Consider the following 292-nt stretch of genomic DNA (forward strand, 5'->3'; position numbering starts at 1 on the left):
TCATCCTCAATTTAGACCTGTTTTGAAAATACAAAAGAACCTTAAGTTATCTGTCCACAGCATTGAAATACCAACTTTAGTGGATACTTTGAAAACTCAAAGGCTTTACAAGATGAATAGCAAACTGTGGATGACAGCTCCTGTGGAGCCATTATTGAATTGCAGCGGTGATGACTGCATTGCTTTGGATTTAGATAAAAGACTCCATACAAGACAAATGGTAGGAGGACATCAAACAAGACTGTGTCCATGCAGTGACAGAAGCAATCCAGCTGAAGAAGCTGTTGATTTC

The sequence above is a fragment of the Gallinula chloropus genome (genome assembly GCF_964237585.1).
Source record: "Gallinula chloropus genome assembly, chromosome: 7".
Taxonomy (NCBI): Eukaryota; Metazoa; Chordata; class Aves; order Gruiformes; family Rallidae; genus Gallinula; species Gallinula chloropus.